Consider the following 17,797-nt stretch of genomic DNA (forward strand, 5'->3'; position numbering starts at 1 on the left):
AGTTTACAGAAATTTGAGAATATGACTTTTTGAATTTTAAACATATTCATTCATTAATTCATTCATATCCCGCTTTCTATCTCTAATGGACATTCAAAGCAGCATATATACATCTTGCGCCTGTAATTTGACCCTGAAAGCATTTTTTTTAAAAACCCTGATAATACTTTTTAATGAATTTAATGAAATCTTCCTAATTAAATTTAAGAAGCCAGTGTGAAATACTGGTTCGCAAAATACACTTAAGAACATCCAGTGGAAGTTAGGTGTGACACATTGAAATCCATGGACTAAGAGCCCAATCCTGTGCAGGTCTACTCAGAAGTAAGTCCCATAATAGTCAATGAGGCTTACTCCTATGACAGTGAAGATGGGATTGTAGCCCAAGTCATAATTGAGAGCTTTTTAATTGTTTTCAATGGAATTTAGACTGGACAAATTTTGCTGCTATCCTAGACACACTTACCTGGGATCATCCCATTAAACTCAATAAATTTTACTTCTGAGTAAACTTGCTTTGGATTGCTCTGTGTGTTTAATACTTATTCAACTTAGAAAATGCACAAAATTCAACAAGAGACAAGGATTGTGATTCAAATGAGAACAAAATAGCTATAGTGTAAGAAGAAATCAAAAGCATTTTTAAGAATAGACTTCCAAAGAAGCTAATTACACAAGAATAATTTATTTATGCATTTATTATTTTTAAAACTCAAACCCTATGGTTTCTTACACTGGGAGATTAAAAGCAGCTTTGAAAACACAATTTAAAACAGTCCATTCAATAAGAAAAAAAAAATTCTCATCAGTAATACCCTCAATAACAAAAATCATCCCAACACAAAAAATAAGCAGTAAAACTATCAGAGGAGACAGCAGAGCTGAACTGAGAAAACAAGATATGTTTTGCCTTTGCAGTGACTTCTTCAACTCTCATTTTTGTTCTCAGATGAAGACAAATTGATTACAAATTTATTGAAAAGATATACAGTACTACAAGGAGTAATGTTAAGGCTGCAATCCTAAGTACACTTACAGCCCAATCCTATGGGTATCTACTCAAAAGTAAGTCCCATTAGAGTCAATGGGGCTTACTCCCAGGAAAATGTGGATAGGATTGGGCTGTTACTTGGGAGTAAGCTCCATCAAAGGCAAAACCCAGAAAAAAAATGTGTAGGCTTAGGCTAGAAGCATATTTTTAATTCATTTCACATCTTATAATAGGGTTCCCTCCCCCTTGTGTTCTTTGTAATTTGTGCTACAGCTTTTTAAGTTGTGCAATAATAAATAGATTATAAATTGGAAGTGATTGACATGTAGTTTTTTTTTTTAAGGAGCTTACATAGCAGAAACAAATAAAAAGATAAGAGCTTTGCAATGTCCTGCAGGTAAGTCCCGACACCTCCTGCTCTGTGGGTCAGTCTAAAACTGACTTACATCTCTGGGGTTAATTCAATCTTCCTTAGTCTAGATGAACTTCAACAGTTTTCTCATAAAGTCTGCTGTCACTCAAACTCACTTCGGGTGAAACAACAAAATTTGTTCATTCTATTTTTAAAGGACACCATCTGTAACAGTTCTGTCTTGGGCCTCACTATTTTGCTGACACTGCATGCCAAAAATGAATGAGACCTGACATCTAGCAAAGGATCCAGTGTCTGCCCCAGATAAAATTGGCCTTTATTCATATAACTTGAAAGAAGTGGGGGGACGGGACGGGACGGTATTCAGAAAAAGACTAATGCTCAGCACTTTATAGTTTTTGTTTGTTTGTTTGCTTTTTTAAAAAAGCAAAACACCTGCCATTTGGCTGCCTGTTTAACCTGGAGCATACTCAAGTTCGGACAAAAATAACACATCTCAGGAATTATTCCAAAAATAATCACAGAATTATTCATTCTAGTACCAAACTTGGTAACCCTGTTACTGTCAGTGTAGCTATGTTAAGGACCTTATTTTAAGGACACCCACAGAAAAGGAAATCACTCCTACATATATTAGGACTCCCCAGGTGTGCAGAAAAATATTAGTCTGTAAATTAAAGGAGAGAGAAGGGGGGAAAACTGTTCACTAGCATTCATAGTACCATCTTCCTTTCCTTCTCCCTAATGAAGCTCTCTGATGCCCCCAAAGCCACTGTAGAAGGTGAGGGCAGCTTCAGCAATGGCATGGGATGTATCATGGGAAATGCAGAGAGATGATTAATACTAGAAATAGCGGTGATAACATCCTTTATACTAGCTGTTTCCAATTATTAGGTTATCATCCTGCAACCCCTCAGGTCCTCACTGCAAGCCATGGCCTAGTGTCTCCTGAGTGAAGTTTTGTGCCCTAAGTTCTGTCTGAAGTGAACATCACTGCTTTAGTAGGGATTAGGGGGCATGGAAGATGTCTTGTGGTGGTGCACACTGTGTCAGCCATGCTGAAGGTGCTAGCCAAAAAATGAAAACCCACATGAGGACTGAGCATGGTCAGTGGCGCCAAGGAATGCTGAAGGAAAGGAAAGAGAAACCAGTTGGGTAGGCTGCAGATGCTTCAGAATGACCCCAGGTGCTTCAAAATGGCCGTGGATAGCCTCAGAATGGCTGCAGGTGGCTTCAAAATGCTTGCTGCAGATGCAGAGAACAGCTTCAAATGGCAGCAGATAGTTTCAGAATGGCCATGGATGAATGGCCACTGGAACTCTGAACAGAAGGACTTCCACTCATGGCTAGAAATCAGGGACGTGCGGTGTGGGGGTGGCAGGTGAGGCAGAATTGTCCCATCATAGTACATAGAAAAGCACCACAGCTGGCTCACCTGTTTACACCTGAAGAGGCTCTCCTTATAGCTCCTTTCTTGGGTGTCAGGAGAGCCTCCTTGGATGTAAGTAGACGGGGCAGCTGTGGTGCTTTTCTCTGAACTCCAGTGGGATGGTTCTGCCTCACCTGCTGCCCCTGCACAACACGTCCCTGCTAGAGAAATATGTTTTGTATAAGGCCTCTCATTTGTAGGCCTCTCCTTCAAACCTGACTTATTTCTGGGTTATGCTGCCCTCACTCCAAAGGCTCCCATTCTGAGCCGTTGAATCTGTCAGCTTCAGGCAGTGAGAAACCCTCAGTGTCCTTTGCCTCTTAAATAAACCACTTCACACATTATTGATTTCCTGCAGGAAAACACTTCCATCTCCTAGCAAACAGCATGCGATTCACTACAAGCCCACACATACTGAGATGCTGCAGTCAATTGCGTGGTCACAGATCAAGACATAATATCTCCAACAGTGATGGGCAGTAGTTAAACCAGTGATTTGCAACCTTATTCATCTCAGGACACACTGACAAAATGCTAAAATTGCCAAGGTACACCACTGGTTTTTGGACAATTGACAAAGAACACATCACGCTGTCGGCAGTGGGCTCACATGCTAGTGGTCCTCCCCCAAACTCCTGTGGCACACCTGCAGACCATTCGTGGCACACCAATGTGCAATGGCACACTGGTTGAAAATAGCTGAGTAAAATAATTTGCCATGTCATGGAATAGTAATTAGTGCAAGGACTGTAAGAAAAGTACTCTGGACTACATAGTTAAATTACTTTTGTTGCTAGTTATCTATTGCAGTGTAACTGGTGAGCAATAATAATTACTTATGAGCCATTGGGGGGGGGGGAATCCTATTGTTCAGACAATTCATTGTTCATTATCATACTGACATTTATTTTTTTTGCATGCCTAACAATTGAATTAAGAAATCAGTCTCCAACAGCGCCACCATGCTGTGCCCGTCTTACTGAGATGTAAGTCCCAGTATGCTTGATGGAGCCTCTAATTACCAGGCATTATGAAGGGCTGGCAACCCCTAGCATATTCTTACATTACTGTTAGGAGCATGCCCAGTGTGTAGTATTTCTAAGGGGGCTGACTGCATTTGTAGTACTCTAGCCCAGGGATTTTCAACCTTTTTCGTCTCATGGCACACTGAAAAGGTGCACACTAAAATTGTCAAGGCACACCATCAGTTTTTGACAATTGACAAGGCACACCATGCTGTTGGTGGGGGGCTCATATCCCCCAATGGTCCTAATAATAAATGACCCTCCACCAAACTCCAGCAGCACACCTGGGGACCATTCGCGGCACACCAGTGTGCCACGGCACAGTGGTTGAAAATGGCTGCTCTAGCCTGTTCCAGGAAAAGACCAGTAGACCTGAGGGTGGGGGAAGACCTGCATGGACCCCCTTTACTGTTTATGGGGCTGTTTTGCCTACTTACAGCACCAAGGCTGGACAGCCATGAGTCAACAGTTCCCTCGGGGGGAAGGGAGAGCCCATCTTAGGCCAACTTGCCTCAGATGTCCTTACTTCTTCCAGGGTCACTGAAAGCTGGCATTGGGCCCAGGGCAAGATGCCTGATTGGCCCTCTCCCGTCCTAAGCAATCTGAGAACTGTTAGAGTTTGTTAGAGTTACCCTTAACAAACTAGTCTCCAGGATACATTGGGGTAATAGAAGTGCATTGAAAGTGGACTAAAGCTGTGGTGGAAATGCAGCCTTGAATAGGCTAAGGTTGAGATACCCAAATTTATTTTGTAATACATTTTTTTTGTACTGTATATAGGTGTGCATCCCTTAACAACCTTCTGCTTAATGACGGGCCGCATATACAATGGTGGACAAAGTACAACAAAGAGGCTCTTAGTGAGGCAGTCAGGACATCCATAGCCTGCAGCAGAGTGTCTGTTTACACAACAAAGAGGTTCTTAATGCAAAGAAGAGGCAATCTGTCTCCAGTAGCCTGTGCAGCCAGCTGGTGTCTGGCAGGGAGTGTCGGTTTAGAAAACAAAGGCAGTAGATTTGGCTGAAAGTTCAATTAACGACCTAATCGCATAACAGTGAGGATTGGATAATGTATCCCTGTTGTTGTGATGCACACCTATAGTTTGTTTTGTCATGGCCCGGGCCCCCTGGAAACCTGGGACCTAGGGATTTTGCCCCCCCCCCAAACTCCTCTCTGCAGGCCTGCCTTCTCCTACTCCCAAAGTGAAAAGGAAGAAAGGGACCGAGAGGAAGAGGAAATGTGGAAAGAGGAGTGTTCTGGGAGATTAGGAAGATGGGAGATTGGGAAGATGGGAGGTTGACATACCATAGAGTAACGAGAGCAGCATTTGGCATGCCACCTCAGGCGTCAGGAGGTCTTGGGTCAGACCTGTACATGACTCTTGCCCAGGAAGAAAGACTTCCAAAAAGCTTTAATTGCCAACCAGAGGAAGAAGGAGATATTTAAAAAAATAGCTTAATTATGAACTGCTTTAATGTTGTTTCAGAAAGAGTTCCAATGTAGTTTTGTTCACTAAAATGTAGTTAATTAGTAGTTGACTCTACTTTTCAGGTTGTAATTAGTAGTGGCTGTTCAATTCCTTCTAAAGTACTTGGCACCCTTTGCTGATTGGCAATTTCAAATCATTATGTAGATTTTTAATCATTTCTTTAATAGAGGCAGTTTTTGGGAGATGCAAATTATGTGTGTGACCCTCAGTTTAAGAAGCAACATCATGCCTTCAGGTCACATGAAGATGAAAACTCTTGAGGCAGATTATACCAGCAGCCATGCCGGAACAGACACATGACATGGACAGGAAACATGAACTTCATTTATTGGTAGCCTAGAGCTCTGTTAATTAAAGGAGGTGGTTTCAGTTTAATACTCTGGAAGGCCTTTTAAATCTTTGTTTCACATGATAGATCAAAATGTACAGTCATCATTAACACAAGGTAGGCGCTGACACCAGCACGAAACTATTACAGAGGAAGACCCCTTTGTGAATGATATAACAACCTTGGTCCTCTGCTACGGGGATCTAATCTAGTCCTGTTTGAAGTGAACGCCACGCAAGTTCAAGGGATGCAAGATCAAGGCTCCGTGTTTCTACAGTCATTCTCATGAACCTGTGACTTCTGAAACACCCTTATCCCTCACCAGGTTTTATAATTATGAGATATCATGGAAAGATGCACAATGTCTCGGTCAAATTAGCTGTGATGATAATGGGATCCAGGAACTGAGCGTTCTCAGCTGCAAACTAAATAGTATATTTTGCAGCATCATTCAGTGTGCCCGTTACAGCGGTAATGTAGGTGTTTTACATACGGTGTACAGCGGTAGGTGTTTTACATACCAGCCTCTGTCTTTAGGGGGAAAAAAATAGCCATGGGTAATGAAAGAACTGCTGCAGTAAATTAGATCTGTCAAGCAACAGCCATAAAAGTGCTGTTTGCAAATAATTTCATTCACAGAGAACATACCTAGAGTCCTGAAGGAAGTAGTGGGCTTTGGGGCAAGATGATTAACAAAGCAAGAGGACCAAGGAATAGGAGTATCCAGAAAACAACAGTTACGTTGAGAAGTGATTGCAACAGACAGCCCAATCCTAAGTCCACTTGAGCCAGCACAGGCTCCATGCTCTAGGACCTGCATGTTGCACACATGACATAAGGCACATTTGCACTGACTGGTGAGCCAGCTGCACCAGCACATGGATGTGCACTGGCCTGCCAGACACAGATCCCATCATTACCTGCGATGGCCGAGGCAGGTAGGTGTGTGTGAGTAGCGCAGGGGGTGAAAGAGGGTGGTGGGAGAGCATTCCTGCATGGGGAGGGGTGTATCCGGGCAGGGGGAGGGCAGAACAGGGAGGAATGGGCCTGGGATGGTTTGGGATAGGCGGTGGCAGTGCACACCGTATCCTCACCCCTACTTTGGGGCCAGGCAGCCCTACATGGGCTGCTCGGCTTCGCACCATAGGGCAGGCTGTGGTGTTACATGGGATAAGGGGAAAAATATCCCTTTACCATGCTTTGCCCTTCAGCAGCTGCCCAACCTGCATAGGATACTGGCACAGTTTAGGATTGTGCCCATAATGGAATAGTTTACAGCCCAATCCTAACTTCATTTTACGTCAGCAGATGTCTTGTGCAATTCAGAGGGAAAGTATCAAATCCTCCTTCTGCTTCTCCTCCTCATTTAAATAGCATGGCACTTCTTATACATGTTTTATAAAACATTTCTGTCTTGCCTTTCTTGCTTATCCAGGCAGTCTAAAGCAGTTCACAATAAGATAAAGCACCATTCAAGATGCAATCAAACACAACTGGTTAAAAAGGCATAATAAAACAAAACACTACGACTGAAAAGCCACAGCTAAACATCAGCCTCTCTTAAAGATTAACAGGAAAGTCAAGTCTTAACATATCTGCTGAAGGAGTGTAGGGCAGGAACCTCCTGGGTCCTCATGGAGAAGACACTCCACAAGGTAAATGCCATTCCAGAAAAAGCCCTGCTTCAGGTGGGTGCCTGCCATTTCCATGAAAGCAGGGGCACCTGGAGCAAGGCCTGTGATGATAATCTTATTACAGCCATATCTATACTAACTAATAACAGTTTCAGTGATAATACAAATATAAGCGTCATGGCTTACCAGAAAGAATTGTAGGAAATATAGTTTGGGAAAGGTGCTGAGTTGTCATTGTCCCGTGTCCTGCCCCCCTCCCCTCCCCCGATGCTTGGCTTCCTTTCACATAAACTCACATTCCTTTGGTTTCTTGAGATGAAGGAATAACTATTGAACTGGTTTGAATCCATGTGGATATATGTTCTCATCCGAATGTATGTACAGGTGAGATCTCTTAATCTGTGGGTTTGAAAACTACGGATTTGATTTAGCACAGCTTCCAAACCTGCTCTGGAGGGCCTCACCTGACCTCCCTCTTGTGACTGGACACTTCTTCCTTTCACATTCAGAAGGCTTGCTGAGACCAAGGGAAGCCGCACACAGACTCTTGGGGTCCCAGAAAGCCCCCCCCATCCCCGCCGTAGGTATCAGAAAGGCACTTCCGGTTTTTTTAACAGGAAAGGACATACAGGCAAAAGAAAATATTTCTTTACCCAGCGTGTAATTAGTCTGTGGAACTCCTTGCCAAAGGAAGTAGTCTTCCCTAGATACCTTTAAGAGGGGACTGGACAAATTTCTGGATGAAAAGTTAATCAGGGGTTACAAGTCATGATAGGTATGTACAAGCTCCTGGTTTTAGAGGTAGGCAACCTCAGATTGCCAGATACAGGGGAGGGCACCAGGTTGTTGTCTTGTCTTGAAGCATTTGGTGGGCCACTGTGAGATACAGGAAGCTGGACTAGATGGGCCTTTGGCCTGATCCAGCAGGGCTCTTCTTATGTTCTTATGTTCTACCGCCTCCGGGGGGCTTTCTGAAGCCCAGAGAGGCCACATGTGGAAGGCACTTCCAATCTCTCTCACCTGGAGGTCCTATTAGACCCCAACCAAGGATTTCATTATCTGTGGGTTTCTGTATCAGCAGCGGGTATGTGAGCAGATTCCCTGAAGATACAATCTGATTGTACAATCACATACTGACAAGAATCTAAAATGAATCAAATTCATTTTTTTCCCTTAGACTAGATCCTTTTCTTCCCAAAGTTAGAAAAGAAATGTTAAAATTAACTCTCAGTATGTATATATTTTTTCAAACCTTCTACTCACAAAGCTAAAAAATAATGGCATTCTCCTTAGAACATCAGTTTTATTGGTGTGAAACCATTCTTATTATCCTAGAATGCATTTGCGTAATGGGTAAAACTATATATATATATATATATATATATATATATATATATCCCCCACAGAACATGTGGGATTCAAGATTATGAACATTTTCCAATGCAATTGAATCTTTCTAATTTAGAAAAAAAATAAATAAACATAGCAATTTCTGTATAAATTAGCAGCCATTTTTGCATAGTCCGTTCTATAAAGCAGTGTTAATTCCCTTTCTTTCTATATGCATTAATGCTCTTATTGTACAAACACAATCATTCTGAACTATACTGCAGGGAGGAGCTGTACTTTCCTCAGTGTTTGTACTTCTTAATTATTGCAATTCCTCAGGAAACAAGATGGTAAAGTGAAAGTCATTGGAGTAACATTATGATTTCTCAGGTTTGCCTGGGAGGTAGATGGTAGGAGTATGTAGCAAGAGACTTTGTGGGCAGTTTGGCACAATCCTATCCTGTGCTGGAACAGGCAAGCCAAGTGGCTTGCACTGTATCCAGCGCAGGATACGAGCCCAAAGTGGCTCAGCCAGAGAAAAGGGGAAACTTTTCCCCTTATCTCTGAGTAAGGCACCCTGGCCTCTATGGGTCTCCTCAGACTTGCACCACCTCCTGAGGTGGCACAAGTCCAAGGAGAGTGGAGCAGCTTGAAGCTGCTCCTAGCTCCCCAAGAATGGGGATTGGGATCCAGCATAACTGCTGGATCCCAGTCCCGCCTCCTGCTCCCCACCCGCCCACCCCCAGGGCTGCCCTCTCCCCTGCCTCCTCCTCACCCACCTCAGAGTCTTGCGACAGCCAAGCTTGGCCAACACAAGACTCAGAGCGTCCGTCGGCACAGAGGCTTATGCCAGCCTCCACATGCTGGCATGCCTCCATGCACTGGCTTAGCTGACTTATGGCACATTTGCGACCCCCCTGGGCCTGCACAGCGAACTTGCGTCGGCCCTGTGTGCAGTCTGGATTGCGCTGCACAGAAGATAGGAAGCTATTCTATACTGAGTCACTTGGTCCATCTAGCTCAGTACGATCTTCACCAACAACCCAATCTTATCTGACTTTCCAGTGCTGATTCAGCTGCAGTGCAGTCCTAAGATAAGGGAAACCTCAAAGAGGCCTCCATGACTGTCACCCCACCCCCCAACAATGCAGCCCATGCCCTGTTGACACAGCTGCATTGCTGGAAAGTTGGATAAGACTGGGCCCTATCCACAGGGGATCTGTTGTATGAAGTAGCTTCCTAGATGGTTGGAGTAATTTCAACTATGCCACTGCAAAAAATGTGTCACTACCATGCATATTTGGTGTGCTGTGGATGGTCTGTAAGTGTGCCACAGGAGTTTGGGGAGGGTCATTTATTAGTAGGACCATCAGGGGACATGGGGGTGGCAGGTGGGGCAGAATTGCCCCATCATATTCAGTGGAAAAGCACCACAGCTACCCTGCCTGCTTACACCTGAGGGGACTCTTCTTACTCCCAAGAAAGCGAGGGGTGAGGAGAGACGCCTCAGGTGTAAGTGGGTAGGGCAGCTGCGGTGCTTTTGCATGGACTACAGCGGGGCAGCTCTGCCTCACCTGCACCCCACGCCCCTGATATGAGCCCCCTGCCAGCGACATGGTGTGCCTTGTCAATTGTCAAAAAAAACCGATGGTGTGCTTTGACAATTTTATTACTTTGTCAGTGCGCCATGATTTGGAAAAGGATGAAAATTGCTACTCCCTGCCAAGCAAAATGAGACAAAAATGCTATAATCCACATGATGGATTCTAAAATGGATGATCAATTCTGAACAGCATGTGAGAGACTTTTCATTTGTTTCATTATCTCCATTTGTTTTCATCATTAAAAGCTTGGTTTGTTTAGTTATTGCTTTGTTGTGATAGTCATTCAGGTTGCAATGAATGGTGGCCATTTGCATTACATGGCTCCTTTTCATCATGGGGGCCTTACCTTGCAATGCATAAGAGCAGAATCTCCTGCCCCCTTTTAAAAAATCCTTCTTATATTAAAAGAAGTGCAGAGCTCCTTCAAGAAGAAGCCGGTAGAGGCAGCTTCATTCTCCCCTCAGAGTCCTAGAGTATGTCATTCTAATAAAATTATGGGAAATAATGACCAGAGCTAGAGGTGGCCACCCAAAGGAGCTCTGTTTCTTTTCAAATCTAAACCACAAAGAGGGAACAGTCTGCTGCACTATGAGGTAAGCACCCTATTATGAAAATGAATGGGGTAATCAAGGCAACCACCATTAATTTCAAGATGAATTGCAGTCATAATAACCCAATAAGTAAACAACATATATTTTAGTCATGAAAGAGAATGATGAAGTAAACGCAAGGAGCCAGGGTGAAATTCAAGCACATGAAATAGATCCCCACACCAATTGCAGATTCTTTCTCTCTCTTTTTAATTGGCAGGGGGTTATTTGCTTTGATGTGGTCAAAATAATGACAATCATCTGGGAAGTGTCTTCATATAAACGAGATATACCCATGATTAGCTGCACAGGAGACATCTGCTACTCATTAGGCAGTTAAGCACCCACTCTCCCAAATACCAAAGGAGCAATAAAAGAATAACAAATAGGCAGCCCAATTCATGCTCATTTGTGGCATATCAGATTTGTTTTTGGGGGAAAAAAATCCCATTTGGTTCATTTTTTATTTGTTCCATAAATGAATGCATACCCTGGTATCCCATTAGAAATCTAAGACACAGAGCTACCTTGGTCAAAATCCTAATTCTTCCTAGGGCCTGTTGCTATCACTGCACTTTTTAGAAGAAAGGATATTTTGCTTTGGGACTCTTCTAATACTATCAGATGACTTAGTTTTAGGTTCTGACACTGAAGATGAACACCAAATAAAACTAAAAGTATGTTCATTTTTAATTAAACAGAACAGCGTATGGTTTGGATAGCAGACCTGTTTAATTGTGCAGACTGTCTTCTTTCTTTCTTTCACATCTGTGCCAAAAAATTCCGTCCTAATTCAAATTCAGACTGAATCCTTCTAGCAGAGAGTCTGGACTTTCATATCTATATTTTCCCATTCAACCCGGGAAATAAAAAATGCTGAAGGGTAGATTGTGCCATGATAACACTACTGTACTTCAAAATCAGATTAAAGGCACCATCTTATAACCCAAGATGTTTAGCAGGTCTGCCCATCAAAGCCTCAATTTTTTACTTTTAGATATATTCCCCTAAAGACCCAAATCCCATTTGCATGGAGAACTTACAAACCCATATTACAACAAGCTCTGAACTCTGAACTACCATTTTGTATACTCAAAGGTTTGTGTTTGTTTGCTTCATTATGGCCCAATCTTATCCTCATAGTATGCCAATGTATTGCAAGATCTACTGGCATATTGTGAGATCTGTTATCACTGCAGCTGTTCTGCTGGTTTGTGCAGTGGCTTTGCTGGTGAAAGGGTTGGAAGGTTGCCCATAGACCAGCTGCTGGTGGGTTCTGCCAGAGGAAGGTTGGGAATTGTGGTGGACCAAGGGTGGGGGTGGGAGCTGATCTTGTTGGAACTGGTGCCTGCCATATTCTGGAACCCTTGTCTTGGGCCTGACATGCCCACAGCAGGCTTCTTAGAGCTACAGGGCCGATGTACTTGCCAGCTACAGGGCTGATGTACATCTGAGGTGTCCCACTAGAGACCATGTGGCCAGGAAAGTAAGTTTTTTCTTTTCTTACCTCTCCTGGTCCTCAGCCTGGTCCTGATCAGTACAGGGTGCAGTGGATGATATACTGGTGACCTTGCATCAAATGTGCTGGTGGAAGACAGGATTGGGCCGTTAAACAACTAAAGCCAATGGATTGAGAACAATTCATAAAGATGGAAGCATCAATGAAATGCTGGTGTAGTCTTCCATTAGGTTTCTTACTGAACCAGCAATAAAGGCTGGGATCAGCTTGCAGATGCTCATGACACCAAAGCAACTTATGAATGAACATGAATACAGAAGTTTGCTTGTCTAACATTTGTAACCTAGATGGAAGGAGGAGCACCCGAGACCTTCCCCAGTGACAGAAGCTAACTAACTGATTGGAAAGAAAGTTTTCAGAACCTACCTCTTAGTTTGTATTGGTTCTAACTAGGTGGTTATTTGTTTGTTTGTTTGTTTGTTTGTTTGTTTGTTTGTTTGTTTGTTTGTTTGTTTGCAGAATTTATATTCTGGCTTTCCATTCCAGAAAAGAGCACTCAGGGCGGCTATAAACCATGGTTATAATCCATGTTGATATTATAATACAGGATCACCTTGGCCTGTTGTGATTTTGGACCTTGGTCTCTATCTACAACTGGAGTAACTTCTTCTTCATTATATAGAGATGCTGTCCCTTATCTCAGTGGTTTTAGGCAGCTTCAGACCTTCTCTCAATTACAGCCTGAAAACTGATGAAAGGGAAACATATGCCTCTAAAACTCTTGCCACTCCAAGCACCCAGCTGGGCTGTTTGTGAAGTCACATGGCCCAGGTCCCCTTGGCAGTACTCTTTGGTGCTTTTGGTATGAAAAGAAGGAACATAAAGACACGTGATTCCAAGTGGATGCTCGTTAGTTCTGGAGAACATGATTACCCAGAAGATGGCCATCTTTTGAAGGCAAAGGTGAACTTTTATGTTGTGTCACTGTACAATTGAAGGAAATCCACAAAAATTGAGTGTTGGGAGAGTTAGAACAGACAAGAGAAAATATTTCTTTACTCAGTGTGTGGTTGGTCTGTGGAACTCCTTGCCACAGGATGTGGTAATGGCATCTGGCCTGGATCCCTTTAAAAGGGGATTGGACAAGTTTCTGGAGGAAAAATCCATTATGGGTTACAAGCCATGATGTGTATGTGCAACCTCCTGATTTTAGAAATGGGCTATGTCAGATGCAAGGGAGGGCACCAGAATGAGGTTATCTGGTGTGCTCCCTGGGGCATTTGGTGGACCGCTGTGAGATACAGGAAGCTGGACTAGATGGGCCTATGGCTTGATCTAGTGGGGCTGTTCTTATGTTCTTATGAAAAGCAAAAATAAATGCATTCAAATGTCTATTGTGAAAACGATGAAGGTCACCAATTCCAATGGTACAATTCCATCAGTCACTGAGCCTTTCTTAGATTCATTTAACAAAAATCAAAATTGCAGAAAGGAAATAAATAAGTGCTATATCCCTTTGGCAAGGGAATGTTTATCCTACAAATTTATACCAATTTTATACCAGTTGAACGGCCATTACCTTACCCAAAGAATCCTGGGAAGTGTAGTTTAGCCAGGATGCTGGTATTCTCTGTTCACCACTCCTAAACAAAAATACTGGTCCCAGAAAAGAGAGAAAACATTAAGTTAAAACCAATTTAAATCTGCAGTGTACATATGTACAAGACTCATATACATTCAACAATTTTCCCATGCTTCAGACAGGAACGGAATGAGTTTTTATATCCTATATGGTACTCTTCTGGCCCTTAATGTCGGCCGTAAAAGTGCAAAGCAATATGCTCTGCCTATTTTGTACACTAAAATATTGAAATAAAATAAAATGGAATTTACTTTGAAAACGTATTAAACCAGGCTTAAAAGTTCCAGTTCCTATTACAGGGCTTTGTTCTCCAGAAAATGAGGCCTTAAAGATGAATTCACACTACTGCTATTCATCTCTATGGGAGAATTCCCAGGACCAAAATTTAACATATCTTCTCTTATTAAAACCAAACAATGGTGCCAAGCCAACTATCTAGCAAAAGTCAAACTAAGGTCATTCTTCCCATAAAACAGGAACATTAAGAAAACCATATTATGTGCAAAATATATATATTTTACTCCAGGCAATAAGAGCCGCATTGTTTCAATCATAGTCTATAAGTCATCAGCCAATTTCTCTTTGGCTTGTTCCGGAAAACTTGCTGGAATCACCTTAAGCATCCTTATTTTATGAAATAAAATAAAATCCACAGACAAGGAGAAACGCAGGTACCAGCACACATGCGTGGGCAGCAATCTGTGTCATATTCAATAGGAAGTGAACCTCCACCCTCTCACAGATAAAAATAGGGACATGCTTGGAACCCGTCTGCTCTCTTGCCAATGTTCACCCCAGGTATTTTGACCCTTCACAATTACACCTTGCTGAAGGCTCTACCCTGCCTGCTGTGTGATGCATTCATTTTAGACTTCAATAGTCTGCTGATTTTGAAGTCAAGAGGGTGATTGTTCTTTTAGGAAAGCATGCATAATTGTCCCACGGCATGTTGCCAGCCAATCAAAATACACCTTTGGGAATGCCCGAATGTAAACTTCTTTTGATGTAATTTCCTCTTGACCATGAATCCCCATCCCCTGGTGCCAATGTAGCCACTAGCCACATATTACGTCTTGGATTTTCTTGAGAAATGGGTGGCATCCACCTGCATCACGGGAGTTTGAATCCTCAAACCACCGCTTGTCACAAGGAACATTAAATAATTCCTCTCTGTGACAGAATGCAAGGTTCCAGACCCCTCTTTCCCCCAGTGGATTGGGTTTCCTAAGACACAGAGATGTCTACAGATTTGATGCATTCTGCATATATGTGCAAAACATTTTTTTTAATGTATGCATTCAATGTATTATGCATCAGTTGCTTGCACAGAAATAAATGAACATGCTTGGAAAAAAATAAAGAATTGGAATATGTGTTGAAATGCAAAAATAAAAGATCAGTGGATTTTTAGTGGAAGAGAACAGAATGGAAGTCAAAGGGTACCTTGTGAAGGACAGGCAGAACAACCAAAGCAGAAACAAAGAGATCAATCCATCCCCTCTGTGTCACAATTGCTTGACAATTTTGCAAATTTGGGTTGTATCTGAAGCACAGCAGCACCTTTTCAATCCATCTTTGCTACTCTTCCTCCCGAAGGCAGTTCCTTGATTGCCTCCCCAAAGAATCACTTTTGAGGCAGCTGCAGTGGGAGGGGGCAAGTAACTGAAAACTTCACAGAGAGCGGTCCTGACAGTGGAGCCCCATCCCACTCTAGCCCCTGCACCACATGACACACCATTCCTAAGGACTTCCAGCCCTTGGGAGACCTTCTCAGGGAGTTGCCGTGGAAAGCTTGTGTGTACAGGATTGTGATTGCACAGCTTGGTACACAACCCAAATGTGTCCTTTCACAATGTATAAAAGAGATGCGATACAAGGACATCTGCAAGAGGGATCTGAAGGCCTTAGGAGTGGACCTCAACAGGTGAGAAACCCTGGCCTCTGAGCGGCCCGCTTGGAGGCAGGCTGTGCAGCATGGCCTTTCCCACTTTGAAGAGACACTTGGCCAACAGTCTGAGGCAAAGAGGCAAAGAAGGAAGGCCCATAGCCAGGGAGACAGACCAGGGACAGACTGCACTTGCCCCCAGTGTGGAAGGGATTGTCACTCCCGAATTGGCCTTTTCAGCCACACTAGACACTGTTCCAGAACCACCATTCAGAGCGCAATACCATAGTCTTTCGAGACTGAAGGTTGCCAACATGAGGAAAAGAGATGAAACAGGAGAAAGGTGTAAGAATTCTATGACCAAGTTTTCATATGGTTTGCATGAAGCCAAAATCAACTGTTACTGAAAAATCAAAATTATTAGAGAGGAATATGAAGCATCAGCCACTTCAGACACAGCATGCTGAGAGCTGGAGGTCATATTTAAGAAGTTGCCATGATTTCCAGTACTATGGTACAGAGAATTTGCTGGCATTTTGGTGTTATTTTGTTCCAAAATCCACCTCCTATTCTCACATTGTCAAAATTAGAATGGTGATCTGGGAATAGAGTTTTGAGAGCTGGATCAAAATAGATAGAGATAGATCTCATTGTTCCATGAGACGATGACATTCATGGGTGCCTGAAGCCCTAATGGTTTCAAGCCAGAGAGGAGCCTAGAAGTGGGCGGGTGGTTGGTTGGTGTGTAAGAAATTTTACGATACTCTGTTATAAAAGGCCCAGTGATGGCACAAAAACCGTGCCACTGTTGGTCCAGTTGCAGCCATCGCTGCAAAGTGACAGTACCTCTGCACCCCTGCTTCCATGGAGCCCAGGCTGTGCCAACTCTTTTAAGTCAGTGGCAGGGGTGTGTCATAGGTTGGGAGGGCAGGGGCTTGATCCTGGGGCAGCTCCAGGTGCCAGGAACTTATTCCCTCTTTCCCAGTCTGCCCCTCTTTCCTCTCTTCAAATATACGCCAGCTCCATATACCACATATTCAGTTCTTTTGCACCTGTGAACCGCAATCCATTTAAATGACCCATTGGGAACATCAGAGGTGCCGAGTAATCACATAAAAACCTTCCCAGCAAATCTAGTGGAAAACGCTACAGATTTTTGGACAGCTCATAATTTAATTTCAGATCCAGCTGTTGCTCCTAAATCTCCCAATACATATTCCGCTACTAAACACCGCCGTTTCTTATAAAGCTTTAATAAATCCTGCGCACCACCTGCTTCATCTGGGTCTTTGCAAATAAAGCACAACTTCTGATCAGTCCATGCATTTCACTGTTTAAAAAAAAGCTCCCTGCCTGGCTTGTCTTTATAAAGAAATTTCTAAACTAAAATTTCTTCGAGCAACACACATGTCATGGTGAATGGAGAACAGCCTTTTCATAACTTAAAAAAAAAACACCCTCACACTCTCTGTACGCCATTGTGATCTTGTGGATACAAACAAGGCTAACGGTCTGTAAATAAAGATGTGGCTATTTCTTGCCAATCAATATGTGCCTGTCAATCTTCTTCAGCTCAGCAGTTTGTAATAGTATGTATGTTGCCTCTCAGCCTATTTTCTCTTCAAGTCTCCCCTTCTCCTCCCTACGGTTTTTTTCTTGTTGCCTGATAGGTTGTTTTTTTTTAATGTATGCAGGAAACATGCATGCATACATGTGGATGTACTGCTAGCCTCATGTTACAGCTGGGTCATTTTTGAGGCCTGCCAGGAGAGAATAACCCAGACCACTAACATGATGCGAACATGGAAACTGATGGCAAGAGGATTCACAGGTCAGAGAGCACATTTCTCATAATCAGAGCAATCCCTCCCTCCCTCAGACTGAGTCAGATGCATCTTTGCCTTCTCCAAAATTCTAATGAAGCAACTGTACCTTTCTAGTGCAACAAAAGTGGACCATGTGACTAAAGACAGCTCCTAGGAACCCCCGCCCCCCCCCGCCATGTTCATGAGCCTAGAG

The sequence above is a fragment of the Tiliqua scincoides genome, chromosome 4 (genome assembly GCF_035046505.1).
Source record: "Tiliqua scincoides isolate rTilSci1 chromosome 4, rTilSci1.hap2, whole genome shotgun sequence".
In the NCBI taxonomy this organism is placed as follows: domain Eukaryota; kingdom Metazoa; phylum Chordata; class Lepidosauria; order Squamata; family Scincidae; genus Tiliqua; species Tiliqua scincoides.